We start from the raw sequence: 15,493 nt of genomic DNA on the forward strand, positions 1-15,493 counted from the left end.
ACAAGGGAGATGCTCTTCAGTCTTCTGTGCAGCAGAATGTCGAAGTCCGGCGTCTTCTTAGTTTAAAGTTGATTTCAGGATGATCTGAGGTGCTATGGCACTGCTCCCACTCTTATTCCCAATCTGAGGGGTGGATCACCTGCTAGGTCCCTCCTCTGGGTGGGACCAGAAAGGGGGGCGGATACACCCCCTTTGCTTTGTCCAGCTCCTCGCCAGGCCTGGGTCTGGAGAGTCCCAGGACCGGTTTGGACTGGCTTATGCACGAGGACACCTTGTGTGCCCTGAGCATGTCTGATTCTATTCAGCCCTGTCCTACCCAATGCACAAAATCCTGTCTGGGGTGGTGCTCGCACGTCCCAAGGCAGGAAACCCTTTGTCCAAGCCTCCCTCGCTGGAAGGACTCCCAGCAGCAGGAGGTCAGACTTGTGTCTGTGGTGGCAGCATCCATTTTGTGATGCTGAGGCTCTGGTTAACTTTAACCGGGGTTAAGGCTAGGTACATGTCGTGTCCCTCTAGAAGGGTGGAATGCTATCCCCGTCGACAGAATTGTCGAGGATATAGTATTCCAAATCGTATGACACCTTACTCGACATGTTTTGATAAAGCCAAACCAAATTTAGCATATAACCGCGAGGATTATAATGCACTTAAGAGTATATGGTATGGCAATATCCCGGAACAGCTAAGGGAGTTGTTCCCGACAGCTGCAGACAGGCTCAGCTCATGCTAGAGCACCATTTCACATGAAACCACGCACTCTGCCCCTAGGATTGCAGGGGCCTTCCATAGGAATGGCTTTTACGTTAACATGTGTCCAGTTAAGGTTAGATATAGGGATACAATATCTAAGCAAGAGGTGGTTACAACAACTTACACCAGCTGGGTGATCAGCCAGTTGTGTCAAATATGGAGGCCAGGCCAGGGGTGGCACAATACATGCTGCAGGCCCTGGTAGGCCTTGGATGCACCTATGCCCTGGGTACCTATGGTACACTGTTACAGGGGCCTATAAGGTGAACCAGTTCCAATTATGTTATGCACCTAGGGTACATGGAGTCCATTTTAAGGAGAGAGCAATTAGCCTGGGGCCCTGAATAGCAGGATCCAAGGCCAACTATGTCAAAAACCAGCTAAACACCAGGCAAAAAGTTTGGGGGTAACCATAGTCAGATATCCACCTTCCTACATAACCCCCCCCCCCGCACCCCCCCCCCCCCCCCCCCAACGAAAGGAGATAAGGCTATCCTTGACCAGGTAAGCCTATATTGCCCAAGTGGCCATATAAGGAAGTACCAGCTCTGGCTTGGTTACCCCCTGTCTCATGGTCCACTAAGCAATCCCTCGCCCTAAGGGTATCTGAGGGTCTCCACTATAGGGATTCTCTACCTGTGGTGTGTCTTTGCAAAGTCAAAGGCTGGCGTTGAGTTGGAGTACTGAAGTGAGATTCCTCTGTAGGACTCAGCTTCCTCCAGTCACTCTCCACCATGTGTGCCTTTCTTTCTTTGACTGAGTTGCACTGTGCTCTCAGGGTCAACCTCTGGCTACCTGAGGCTGGGTCCCATTGTTTGGCTTACTGGAGGGACAGTTCAGGTTTGGGCCCTTGGGGTCCCATGTTTGGCTGTGCCCAACAGAATCCATCTGTGGGAGGTCCCTAACTACTTTTAAATTGGCTCCCTCAGGAGTTTCTAAAGTTTTCACCTTACTAGGGCTACTAGTTTTGGTGCCCCTAATCTGTTGATGGGGTGCTTTATTTGATAGGGGACCCTTTGGGTCTCACTGTCCTTCTTGTCCTCTGCCGCCCTGGGCTGACTAAGGCAAGGTAGAGAGGGGCAGGTTACCTGCTCCAGACTGGGTCCCACCTGAGAAGGGTCCACTGCCATCAGGGGCTCTGTCAGGCCAGGCCGAACAACCTCTGGGACAGTTCCTTCATCAGGGGTAAGATCAGTTCCCTAAGGAGGCTGATCCTTTCCTAAAGTCTGGTGGGAGGGAGATTTCTCTTCCTCCTCAATGCTCTCAGTTTGGGTGGAGTGATCCATCATTTCAGGCTTCACTACCCATGTATCAGTTTGAGTTTGGCCTGTGGCCATCACAGCCCCACCAACCTTTTCAGGAGGAGGTTCAGTTTGGGTATGGGATGTTACCATCACAGCCCTGCTAATCTTTTCAGGAGGGAAGTTAGCTAAAGATGGGGCTGAGGTTTGCTCAGCCCTACCAGCCTTTTCAGGAAGGACATCTTGGATTGGGGCTGTAACCATCACAGCCCCACTAACCTTTCCATGGAGATTTACCATTTTAGAATGGGTTTGTTGTTCAACCTCAGCCCAGGCTGAGATTTCCAAATCATTACCCAGTAGGCAATCCACAGGCAAGTTTGCTGACACTGCCACTCTCTTTGGGCCAGTGACACCTCCCCAGCTAAGATTGACTACTGCCATGGGATGATTGGTTTCTATTCCATCAATGTTTGTCACCTGATATGTGGCATCAGGCAAAAGTTGCCTTGAGGGGACTAGACATTCAGCCACCATGGTGATGCTAGCCCCTGTGTCTCTGAAGGCCTCAACTTTCAAGCCATTGATGAGGGGCTCCTGTCTATACTTGCTCAAAGTGTTTGGGCAAGCAGTGAAATTGGCAAACCCCATGCCAGTTTCATAGACAAGAGTATCTGAGGTAGGGGACCTGGTTAGGCCAGAATCTACCTGATTTCCAAAAGTAAACCCACCCAAATTCTTGGGGGGCTCCCACCACCTGGGGGACCACTGCTAACAGTGACAGGGGGTGTTGGAGCCTTACTTGGAGGTATATTTTCCTTATTACCATTCTTGGGACAACAGCTGTCTGATTTCCAATGTCCAACCTGTTAACAGGCATGGCAGTAAGGCGTTTTCTCTGTATAGGAAGTGTTGGGGGACCCACCCTTTCCATAGGAGTTTTGGGGCCCTGGGGAAGTCTTCTCTTTGGATGTATCCCCACCCTTTTCTTGAGGCTTGGTAGTCTCTTTCTTTTGGTCACCACCCTTGTTCTTAGGCCTGATCCTGGTTCCGACCCATTTGTCTGCCCTCTTACCCAATTCTTGTGGAGAGGTCAGATCAGAGTCAACCAGGTGCTGATGTAGAAGCTGATTTTGACAATTACTTAAGATTTGCTCTCTAATAATTAAATTATACAATCCTGTATAGTCAGTAACCTTACTTCCCAGCAACCAGCCTTCCAGAGCCTTAGTGGCACATTCAACAAATTCAGACCAGTCCCGAGTCTGTGTCTTCTGGGTGTCTCTGAACATTAACCTGTACTGTTCAGTGGTTAAGCCTAACCCATCAATCAGAACACTCTTCAGGACTAGGTAGTTTCTAGAATCCCCATCACTAACTGTGAGGAGTCTGTCTCGGCCTCTACCTTCAAAGGAGAGCCACAAGATTGCTGCCCACTGCTCCTGAGGGATCTGCTGTACTTTGCAGGCACTCTCAAGTGCAGTCATCCATTTGTGGATATCATCCCTAGCTTTGTAGGGAGGCACAATCTTACTCAGGTTTCTGTTATCAAAAGACCTGTCTTTATCCTTGTGGATAATGCTGCCACCAGTGGGTTCTATGACCCCACTCTCTCTAGGCTGTCTTGCTCTAGCAAGTTTCTCTTGGGCCAGGGCAACTTCTAATTCTTGTCTCTGGATCCTAAGCTCAGCCTCTCTCATTTTGGCCTCATGCTCCCTTCTCTGAGGGCTAGTCATCTCCCTTCTGGAGTGACCATGAGAACCTCTAGAAGCCTGGGAGGTATTGGATTCACCTGAGTGATTCCTCCTCCTCCTCCTACGCTCCAGGTTAAGTCTACCTGGGTGTCTGGGCAAGGTCATCCTTGCTTCAGTCCCAAATACACTTATGTTAGCCTGGTTAAGCCTGCTGACTAGCACCTGACTATTTCTGCCATCATCAGAATCACTGCTCCCCCCTTCTGTCTCCTCTTCTTCCTCCTCCTCATCAGGCTGAGTAACTCCAGTGTCTGGGGTATCCTCATCTAACTGGATTACAGGGACAGGGGGGTCGGTATTGTCATCTTCAGTGGGAGAGCCTCCATCAGCATTCCCTGTGGGGTCTGCTTTAGAGGTCTTTAGAGCCTCAGACTGGTCTAAGAGCTCTCTAAGGTGGTCTGTAGTAGGGCTTGGCCCTGTATTAAGACCTCTTAAGGCACAAAGCTGCCTTAGTTCCTTAAAGGAGAATATATCAAATTTGGATGGTGCCTTTGGAGGGTCACTCTCAACAGAGACATTCCCAGTGGAACCCTCTGCTCCAGACATTGCTCTAGTGTGGGTGGATATGTTGCAATCTACCTACACTGGTGTTTACCTACTAAACCTATCTAGTAGTTGTAGTCAGGGTGTGCTACTCCCTATCCTCTACAACAACTAAGTTCAGTAGACCTTAAGTATACTAGTCTTGTTTTATATGTACCTAGCAGGTACCTGTATGATCTTTCAAATGATAATCTCAAAGATTGTAATGGTAAAACAACAGCAAGCTCAAATCCCAATCCGCTGCTCACCAATGTGAGAAGTTGGCCTGGTATATGATGCTCACTAGTTCTAGTGATCACCTTGTACCATGCCAAGCAACCCTTATGATGATTGGTTGTAAGTCAACCTTATAGACCAGCTATCCTAGTGGTAGCGTGGACAAAGCAGTCTTAGGCTAAACTCTGAAAGGCATGTGAAGCAAGCTGTTTTACCATATACAACCCCCTTGAATACCAAATGAAAGGACATCACACAGATATATATTGAAAATATATATATATATTTATTAACTACAAATATCCCCTATACTCTTTATGAGTACAGAAGCACAAGCGTTAAAACAAAACACAGTTTAAAATACACAAAAGTTGCACAATATGGATGAGCCCTAGGGGCCACCTAAACCATATACTAAGAAAGTGGTATAAGAGATACCAATCGAAAAGGAAGTAGACCTAGGGCCTTGGGAATCGCTGGAGCTGATCGGGACTAGCAGTGACTAAGTCGGGAAAGGCCCGCGGGACTCGGGTGCAGTGTTTAAAGTGCACGCATTCACCAATGCATTGTCTATGGTGCGTAAAAGTTACAAAGTTAGAGTTTTAGGAACCTTCCGAGTGACCTATAAGGATGAAACTTAAGACACAGGCACTAGAGGTACATACCAGTGTAGGAACACCGGTGTTGATGAGTTACCTCACCCACAGGAAGCGGGTACACAGGTGCGAAGTAGTGTCGGGTTTCGTCACGCAGGTCGATGGTGCTTGGAGCTGAAGATGCTGCAGGAGGCTCGATGTGAAGAGTTCCGGTGGATCCAAGGGTGGATCTGAAGTGGTGAAGACCTGAAAGCAGAGGGGACAATGTTCAAAGTCACTAACCAGTGACTACCGTGGAACCAGATTGGAACCAGGCGATGTCGGGTGCAAACAGGTGATGAGGTGTAGCTTCTCTCTGCAGCCACGTAGACACGAAGAGGTCTAGGACATCCAGGAGTCAATAAAAAGCTATCCCTCGCAGGCTTCTCGCTGTTGGCGGTGTCGGCAACTTGATTGGAGCAAACAGGCCTTGGCTAATGCAAGCCACACAGGAATAAAAAAAGGCTTATCACTCGGACCAGCAAGGTTAAAGCGGGTGCTCCCTTTTACAGGAGTGAGGGCAAGTCTAGAGCAACCAGACCCGCAGTGTAGATTGTAGGTTTTGTTGCCAAGATGGCCGCTGACCACGTGGCAAGTGGCCGGGATGGCGCATCAAGTGGCACAATGCAAAAGGGCCCCACACAGATTGTGGAGATGCTGGGGGGCTAATATTCGTTGCAAAGATTGCTCAGTTGTGGGGCGTCGCAATCTTCAAAGCACAGCATCGAGGGTGCCTCGGGTGCTGCGCAGTCAGCTTTTCGAGGGTCTTCCAAGATGTCCGGTCCCACGTCTCTCGATGCCTCCATGGGTCCCTTCTTTGCAAGGACTGTGGATCGAGCAGTGACAAGTTTGGGAGTCTGGGTCTCGTCAGGCTCTGGGCTCGGGCTCGAGGCGGCGGCAAATCAGACGTCGAGTTGCTGGATGGTGCCTGTGTTCACAGGGTGGCCACTCATTGGCCACAAGGGAGATGCTCTTCAGTCTTCTGTGCAGCAGAATGTTGAAGTCCGGTGTCTTCTTAGTTTAAAGTTGATTTCAGGATGATCTGAGGTGCTATGGCACTGCTCCCACTCTTATTCCCAATCTGAGGGATGGATCACCTGCTAGGTCCCTCCTCTGGGTGGGACCAGGAAGGGGGGTGGTTACACCCCCTTTCATTTGTCTAGCTCCTCGCCAGGCCTGGGTCTGGAGAGTCCCAGGACCGGTTTGGACTGGCTTATGCACGAGGACACCTTGTGTGCCCCGGGCATGTCTGATTCTATTCAGCCCTGTCCTACCCAATACACAAAATCCTGTCTGGGGTGGTGCTCGCACCTCCCAAGGCAGGAAACCCTTTGTCCAAGCCTCCCTCGCTAGAAGGACTCCCAGCAGCAGGAGGTCAGACTTGTGTCTGTGGTGGCAGCATCCATTTTGTGATGCTGAGGCTCTGGTTAACTGGCTAGGTACATGTCGTGTCCCTCTAGAAGGGTGGAATGCTATCCCCATCGACAGAACTGTCGCGGGGATAGTATTCCAAATCGTATGACACCTTACTCGACATGTTTTGATAAAGCCAAACCAAAGTTAGCGTATAACCGCGAGGATTATAATGCACTTAAGAGTATATGGTATGGCAATATCCCGGAACAGCTAAGGGAGTTGTTCCCGACAGCTGCAGACAGGCTCAGCTCATGCTAGAGCACCATCTCACATGAAACCATGCACTCTGCCCCCAGGATTGCAGGGGCCTTCCATAGGAATGGCTTATAGGTTAACATGTGTCCAGTTAAGGTTAGATATAGGGATACTATATCAAAGCAAGAGGTGGTTACACCAACTTACCCCAGCTGAGTGATCAGCCAGTTGTGTCAAATATGGAGGCCAGGCCAGGGGTGGCACAATACATGCTGCAGCCCCTGGTAGGCCTTGGATGCACATATCCCCTGGGTACCTATGGTACACTGTTACACTGTTACAGGGGCATATAAGGTGAACCAGTTCCAATTATGTTATGCACCTAGGGTACATGGAGTCCATTTTAAGGAGAGAGCAATTAGCCTGGGGCCCTGAATAGCAGGATCCCAGGCCAACTATGTCAAAAACCAGCTAAACACCAGGCAAAATGTTTGGGGGTAACCATAGTCAGATATCCACCTTCCTACAATGGTTATCACACGTTCTTGTGAATATGCCCCAATGTGTTCTAACAAGTGGTGAAAAATCTCAGGCTCCCAGCCCCGCACCCCTCCCCCTCTCCCATCCCGAACTTATTGACCAGCCTGTGCCCCCGAGAAGAGGTACGTTTGCACATTATGGAGAAGAAGATTGTATTTCCTTTAAGTGCTGCAGTAGAGGTTCAAAGCGAGCTTTTCAACCTTTACAGCTGCATTGCCTTTAAGTGTTGCAGTAGAAATGCAGGCTAGATTTTACAGAAGCATGTTTCAAAGTTCTTTTTAATCTTTGTATTTTTTTTTTAAAAAATACTTTTATTGAATAAATATCACTTTAGAAAGTATTATACATCTATTAAAATACTATATTATTTGGAAATGCACATTCTTCAGTCACGTTCATAGTTATCAGTCCATTAGAAGGAAAAAATGTCCCCATCAAATGGTAAGTAAGCCACTGATGCATGGAATCATCTGACAAAATGTCAATGCACCTTCTTCTCTGCTGCTTTCTTACGCTTCTCCTCTTGCTCTTGTTTAATTTTTGCTTCAACTCTTTTACTTTGGTAAATTATTGCACCAGCAAAGACTAAGCAAAGAATTATGGTCTTAGCAGCCAAAATGTACAGCAACAATGGAAAATTATCCAAAACCTTCCAGTTAATCTCCACCATGGTACCAGCTTAAACACTCGCAGCGGCCGCTTGATTAACTTAATTGTATTTTTAATTGTGGTTGATTGATTGGGGGCACATCAAAGGAACCCATCATGAGTCTTAGAAACGAATATTTTTTGTTTGTGCTGTTTTATCGCCTCAACCGGGAATAGAATTTGAAAGCACTTTCACTCAAGGTGAACAAAAAAAACAGGTTACACCTAATGTTCTGATTGTCACAGACAGGAATTTCAGTTTTAGGGCAGAGGGGCAGGGAAACTCTTGAATGTAATACAAAGAACAACGAAAAATAGAAGTCTGGATAAATACTTAACAATGGTGACACACAATGCAGTAGCGCTGGATCAAGCATTCGACCAGAGCAATATTAGGAGGCAGAAGTATTATTATTATGATTATTTGTTCAAGTATAGAGAAAGCAAAAATAAAGATTAATTCCTGTCTAAATATGCACCCAGCCTTACCACTACCTAATGCAGGGGGGTGAGGGAAATGGTCTCCATGGATGGCTGGCACTAGGGCATAGAAGTTAGAGCGATGAAGGGTGGAGTTCATGGATGGGGGTGGGGCACAGAGGTGTGGAATGTAAAAAAAGAACAGGGGATTAAAAAAAACGTCCACTTGAGGGCATGGAAAGTAATTCTCAGATTCTAGCTAAGCAAGATTCCTTCCTTGCCAAAACCCTGATAAACTTTGCAAAAATCTTGCTAGCCTCTTGTAACGTGAATGGCCCTCTCCACGACATAACAAGAATTGGCAAAGCCAAAAGGTGTGGCCTTAGCAAGCTGGTACAATGTGTTATTTTTTTTTAAAACATAGGCTACAAAAATCTAACGCCCCCTTAATGTGGCTATAACGTGCTTGCAATAAAAATTGAGAATTAAAAAACTTTCACTGATATGGTCGCTCTACTAGATAATATTTTAAATAATAAGCATTTCAATTGTGTCATGCCTTTTATTATTACTATTTGTGAAGGAGAGAAGAATACATACAGACCTAACCCTGCAATCAAAATCCAGGATGCTGCAATGTTACAGTGCCACTTAAACACTTTAGAACAGCATCTTTAAAATTGACATACAAAAGAAATTACCCGATGTGCAGACAGCCAAACTGAAGGCAAAATAAATATAATATATTTAAAGATAAAACATAAAGAAATAAAAAAGCACTTTGTGGACCAGCTGTGCTGCTGAAGAGAAAATAACTATTTCTGGGGAGACGTGAATAATGTTCACAGGGTGTGCAGTCACTCAAACTGGTGGCTGCCAATGGGTAAATCTGCAAACCCATTCCCGCAGCAGTATGCTGTGGTGGGAGGAAGTGAAATGTGAATTAGTATGTAAAGACCAATAGATGAAAACTGTTGGCGAAAACCCCTCTCCTTGTGTATGTTAAGCATGAAGGAGCTTATTTACAAGCCCCTTGTGCCACTTTTGCGTCACTTTTCCCATGTTAAAAATGACTCAAAGGTGGTGCAAGGGGATTGTAAATCTGTCCCGTAGTTTAAAAAAAAGAAAATAGTCTAGAGACACTACTAATTCTGTCATAAAGACCTAAAAATTGAAGGGCTATTATCCATATATTGCAATGATTCTAAGGCAGATATTTCTCTTTTGCTTTCCTGATAGACAGGTCCTGAGGTTTGTCAGTGTCTGCTGCCTGGCCCATAATTGCACATTGAGTAGAAATGATCATCGATTACATCTGTAGTTTGTAAATTTTACTGTTTATGTAATCACTGGCCTTATTTTCTCTTTATGTGACTTGCAATTTTCTCAGAAACCCCCATAAAAAAGATTTTAAAAATATATTTCACTTTTCTAAAAAAAAAAAAAAACCTGCCATAAGCTTCATGAATAACCAAGCGGCTACTAGAGAAACAACATCAACTCAAAACTCTACTATTAGAGAACATGTTTAAGAAACCCTTCACAGAAAACAAGTGTAAAGGCAATAGAAGATGCATTGCAATGGTGGGCCGGATCCACAAGTGAGCAACTGATTTCCAGAGTAACAGCCTGATTCATGTACGGGCCGTTTTGCGTGGCCCTAATAGCGAATCATAGCGACTCGCTATTGAGGACACGCAAAACGGCATTCATGTAGGAATTGCTAAATCAATAGCGATTCCTACATGTTCTCTACTTGCGAGTAGCAATTTGCTACTCGCAAAAAAAGGAATTTCTCCCCATTCATTCCTATGGGCCAAAAGGCCCATAGGAATGAATGGGGAGTATCCCTTATTTGCGAGTAGCAATTTGCTACTCGCAAATCAGATAGCGATTTTAAGGGTGCCAGGGGTGTCCTAAGGACACCCTGTAGCACCCCTAAAATGCACATTTGAACAGGTGTTGCGCACACACATGTCCAAAGGACATGTGTGTGTGCAACATGCAACTTAGAAAAATGCTTTTAAAAGCATTTTTCTATGTTTTTGCTATTTACCGAGAGGTCTGACCTCTCGGTAAATAGCGGCCCAATTTTGCTAAATCGCAAATTTTTGCAAGTGTCATGATTAGCATTTAAGGAATCTCTAATAGAGATTCCTTAAATGCTAATCCTCGCATATTTGCTAATTCCTCATTAGCGATTTTAGCATTTGGGATTGTGAATCCCAAATGCCAAAATTGCACTCGCAAAAGGCAAGATTCTGAGAATCTTGCCCTTTGCGAGTGCAATTTTGCTTCATGAATCAGGCGGTTAGTTTCTATGACTCCAGCTCGCAGGATGGATGACTCATTTACAGCTAGAAATAGAATTTAACACGGCTACGATTGAGACCACTGTATTTAGATACGGTGGGCTGTTGTAGTAAGACTTAATCCAAACAATCTTTTCAGACTCCCTGACAGTTCAAGATTGCTTAAGAAAATACCGATGGACAGATGTTGGGCTCCGGCCCCTGAAGGACTATTTAATGTGTAGAGGTGCAAGCGTAAGTACGCCGAGTGCCTTGTTAATGTCGCCAGAACACCGAGATTGCATAACTGAACCACAAAACACATGGTACCAATTTTTTATTTGTTTTATTTTGGATGCTTACTTTGGGGTAGTTGGCATAAAAAAAGCTTGTTTCTTCAAAGAGCAGCTAACTATAAATACTGATTAGAAGTAGAATGTTTAGCTTCTGTAAACCTTTCTTGAATACATTATTCATAAAACAAAAAGGCAATGGTGAGGGTCTGTGGATTTAAGTAATTCTGTGGCACTAATATTTAATGCATAACTTTGTATCTACTATATTTGCCACATATTTTGTAAACTGTGGTGTTGTTTCTGGGTCAAGTAGATGAATATAATACTGCCAAAGAATGTGCTGCATAATTTGTATTTTGTGACCCAGAGTTTTGATAACTTTGCCACATAATTCGGTCCCCCATCACATAATCCCAGCAGCTGTGTCTAGGTTAAAGTTCAAATAACATAAAGGAGAAATTAGATCTGCCCCGTATTTAATCATATATCGGCTCGTTAGAGTCCAGAATCTTCAAAAGTCACCCATTCTTGACCTCACCAATTAGTCAAGGCCAGATACAATTTAGACAGAAGCATTCTTATAAAAAATATATCATTTTTATTCTGGTTTCCTTCATATATTTTTATATATAACACAATTAAACAAGTTCATTTTTTAGAAAAGTTTCACAATATTAGGGTAAAAAACATATGTATATACAACCCTTCAACCTTCCAGCATTCACACTTCAACAAATACATACATCGCAGCCAATCATGCTCATACAAAACTCATTCATGCATTCTACTCAGATGGATTTTGAGACAAATTGCTCTTAGATCATCCTGAATGTTCATCTCAGCCGTAGGCCGGGGATAGGTGGTAATAAATTCAGGGTAGATGTTTTCAACGACGACGCGCGTTTCGGTGCCAGGCCCCAAAGTAGGCCACACTTTCGTCAGGGCAACAAAAAGGAAGGAGGGGTTGTGCTTAACAACAAGATTAATACTTCTGGGGTTCAGGCATTCTGTAGGAAAGAACATATATTTTAGTGTCATGTAAAACCCCCAATTGCAAACAACATTTAATAATAATGCATTCATATTTGTTCACATAATCGCTAATTTATAGTAAAGAATCCACAGGTATGGGAGACCCTCATTGGTTATCCTCATCCTTTTTCTTTTTTAAAACAGTTCTCGTAATGTCAAAGAATAGGGGAACTGGTCTCGTGGTACTTCAATACATAGGGGGCATTGGTGAGTTCAAGAAATGGGCGACATACAAAATATGGCTGAATCACAAACAATTAATAATAAGCATTTATGAAATCTTCAATACATATGCAGAGAACCCTCGCATACACACCGATTCACCCGTTGCATTTCTTTTATACATTAGGCGTAACTCATATGCACATGTCATTCATTCATCTATCTTTGGTGTGTATAAATATACACACTGGCGTAATCCATACCAAGAGACCTAGTTCTTTTAAAAACACTAAGTTTTTAACGTGTCTTTTTCACCCTCATGGCCCATCACATTATTTAAATAAATGAGGGCGCTACCTGGCTTTGAACTAGACATCCGTACGTAGCGTTAAGTTCCTCCCTAGCATTTAACATTTATTTAATTGACGCTATAACGTTACCTGGCGTTTCAAATAAAGCTCAGCATATAGTGTGATGTTGGAAAGTGCTGACCCGTCTTTTTCAATAGATGGCACGTTTTTGGCGCTTTTCGGGGGTCCTATGCAGAAATGAATATCATTTCTCAGATTTTATGTTTAACGCCTATGGAGCCGCTGTTCTCTAAAATTAAAGCAACTCCCTTCTTACCTGAAAGGATGTTTATTTTCAATGAAACAGACGCGAGGAATCTCGACAGGTTCAAATCGCGTTCTGCCTAAGAACAGATGAATCATTTAAACACTCCTCCTTTTCAAAGCTAAAATCAAAGACAAGCATGAGTAGCTGGGGGTCAGAAGTTACCTGTTAAATGGCGTTTCGCCGTTTAAATGATCGCAACGCTTTTCGTCTTCTGGGGATCAAAGTGGTCTAGTGTTTAGCAGCTCACACTACGCATCCACGTTCCGTTGGATGGACAGCCCAGGTGGCGGTTTCACCAGGAGGTGCCGTCAAAATCTGCCTAGAACCGTAAGCATAAAGAGATTTTACATTTAAGTTACAATTAGTCGCGTAGATACGGGTAGTCAGGTTTAAAGGGCATCGTGCCTCACTTCACTCAGGAATTGGTCATTGCTCGATAAAGAGAGTAAAAGCCAGACCTTCCAAAAGCCTAAGCTGACCTGAATTACATCCGTTTAACTAGAGAGAACTTCGGCGTTTGGTACTTACACGAGCGGTGCTTGGGAGGGAGGGCGAGGGGTGAGAGAAAAGTAGACCAAAAATTGTTTGTGTGTGTGTAAAAGGCCGCTTTATTAGGAAACAGGTGCACATTACAAAATACCACCTCGGCAAACGCCTTACAAAACTAAACCTCACTAAATAAATAAATAACTAACCAAACGGGCCCCCAACCCCCACCCCTACATATTTGGGCCCTCCCCACAATACATCAATACACATTATAACATCATTATACATTACGTCATGAGAAAACATTACATCATCAATCAACATTACGTCATATATATAAAACATACGTCATCAATAAACTTTATTCATCAAACCCCAACTGAATTAACATTTGTCATGTCCTCCGTAATCATCGATCCTGCCTGACCCTGCACTCCTGCAGAATACCCCTTCTCAAAACTGAACGGTCAAACCATGACCAACCTGCCCCGGCCCCAGTCCAAGAAAATTCTAACGAAATTACAACCAACAATCAACCTGAAACCGAACTGATACACCACGACCCCGCCACCCAGAAAGGTAGGCAAGTGGGGGGGGGTAAACACACGGAGCCTTCCTTTCTGCCCCCCAACCGCGTAGCGAACGGAAAGATAAAGGGAATCAACGCTGCATGGCCAAAGCCCGTGCTAACACCTCACGAAGCTCTAAAAGGTAAAGGTCCATACCCACACGTGACAAATGTACTCCGTCATCCCGGAAAAACTCTACCGATTCAAATTTTATGTCCCTGTGCGATATCCTGCTGAAACCGTGGCCCCTGCAGCAACGAGACACCTCCGAATTCACCTTCTTCCTCGCCCGATCCACAGCCCTGGGGTTCACAGCCCCTCTCCAAGTCCTACGCGGTATCAACTCTGTCCAAAACACATGGCAACCAGACCAGAGTTCCTTAATGAGGCCTAAATCCCGTTTCATAGCCCGAAGTAAGACAACCCCTTTCGTGGCACAAAGATCATTTTCACCCAAATGAATGACCAAAATATCCGGGCATAAACCGCCCACCATGTTACTGTTTAAACAAGGGATTAACTCTCTCCAGAGCATCCCACCTTTACCCTTCCATACAATATTAAACATACGATCATTAAATCCGAGTTGTTCTCCAAAGTAGCTCCGTGCCGCCTGGACTCTGGCCCATTTAACGAAGGAATGCCCCACTATCCAGACCGTGACCACTGGCGATCGAGGTCCAGCAACGGATCCTGAAAGAGAAAACACAATTAGAACACATATCTAGGCTGAGAACGCCTGCGCGTCTTCTGCCGGGCTCCGCACATAGCGCCGGAAACAATTAGAAGACCAGCGCCCCAACCTCATAATATCCATCTCCGTCCAACCTCTGTGAAAGGCCTCCGTGGCTGCACCTATACGAAAAGAATGAGTACCATATAAACTACTATCAAGCCCAATGTGTTGCAGGGCTTTACGGAGAACCATCCGGAACTGATAAGATGTGACCGGTAAACCATTAATGTGTTGGAATACGAGGGCTTCATCCCTGCCCCCACACAATGAACGCCAGCGCCGCGCCAGCAATAAAGGGCAAGTTAGCTTTGGGTCGCGCGCTTGCAACCAAACCCCTTTACCTTTACCCGTTTGATCGGTTTTGGAACTGGATAACCATACATGAACACCTTCATCATAACAAAAAACATCCCTCCAGTGTAAACCACCCTTATGTTTGGTCCCCAACAACTCCGAGACCCTAAAAGCTCCAAAAAACATAAACGCCATGAGCATGGAAAAGACACACGCCTCAAAATCATCTGAACATACCAAAGGTAAGACTGTAATTAACCTAGCCAGTATTTGCCAGGATAATGGAGCCCTAGATCGAACAACATGCCCCTGTTCCCTGGCCCATCCCTCAAGCATCCTCCTGCCTATTTCCCCCGCTGACGGGGTGTAACCCCATAATAACTGTCCCATAAAAGCAATACCCGCTAGTTTCCCCGCTATAGTCACTTTAGTGAGGCCCTTATCCATGAGGTCTAGTATAAAATTAACGACATCTTCCGACCGCTGCGACAGATCCTCCCGTCTGACAGCTCCAGAATCCAAGAATTCCCTCCAGGCCAAGGAATAAGCAGTACGTGTGGACACAGATAAAGAACCTACCACCAACTGTACGACCCTACTTCTCCTACACGCCACAGATGAGTCGGCATCCGAGTCGGGGATCTGTCT

General features: G+C 45.2%; 1 pseudogene; it reads right to left on the bottom strand.

The window, feature by feature from the left end:
* Positions 1 to 7,622: 7,622 nt before the first annotated feature.
* Positions 7,623 to 7,960, bottom strand: LOC147689091 (small integral membrane protein 11 pseudogene; annotated as a pseudogene).
* Positions 7,961 to 15,493: the final 7,533 nt, after the last annotated feature.

The sequence above is a fragment of the Lissotriton vulgaris genome, chromosome 10 (assembly GCF_964263255.1).
Source record: "Lissotriton vulgaris chromosome 10, aLisVul1.2, whole genome shotgun sequence".
In the NCBI taxonomy this organism is placed as follows: Eukaryota; Metazoa; Chordata; class Amphibia; order Caudata; family Salamandridae; genus Lissotriton; species Lissotriton vulgaris.